Here is a 738-nt window from a genome sequence, read left to right as displayed (position 1 = left end):
AAACCAGTCTCGCGTAAGCGTACGCGTAATATCGGTCCGGGCCGCTTCATCCAACAATACCGCCGAACCAAAGTATGACATGCTGGTAAGCAGTATGACTTGTATCGCCCACAACTCACTTGTGTTCTACTCGTGCATATAACATCAACGCATAAAACCTAGGCTCGGATGCCACTGTTGGGGAACATAATAATTTCAAAAAATTTCCTATGCACACGCAAGATCATGATGATGCATAGCAACGAGAGGGGAGAGTGTTGTCCACGTACCCTCGTAGACCGTAAGCGGAAGCGTTATGACAACGCGGTTGATGTAGTCGTACGTCTTCACGATCCGACCGATCCAAGCACCGAACGTACGGCACCTCCGAGTTCAGCACACGTTCAGCTCGATGACGATCCCCGGACTTCGATCCAGCAGGGTGTCGGGGATGAGTTCCGTCAGCACGACGGCGTGGTGACGATGATGATGTTCTACCGACACAGGGCTTCGCCTAAGCACCGCAACGATATGACCAAGGTGGAATATGGTGGAGGGGGGCACCATACACGGCTAAGGAACGATCACGAAGATCAACTTGTGTGTCTAGAGGTGCCCCCTTGCCCCCGTATATAAAGGATCCAAGGGGGAGGGGGCGGCCGGCCAAGGAGGGCGCGCCAAGGGGGAGTCCTACTCCCACCGGGAGTAGGACTCCCTTCTTTCCTAGTTGGAGAAGGAGAAGGGGGAAGGAGGAGGAAG

Source organism: Triticum dicoccoides, chromosome 6B, assembly GCF_002162155.2.
Source record: "Triticum dicoccoides isolate Atlit2015 ecotype Zavitan chromosome 6B, WEW_v2.0, whole genome shotgun sequence".
Taxonomy (NCBI): Eukaryota; Viridiplantae; Streptophyta; class Magnoliopsida; order Poales; family Poaceae; genus Triticum; species Triticum dicoccoides.
The sequence above is the reverse complement of the archived record's forward strand: the minus strand, read 5'-3'. Positions refer to the sequence as shown.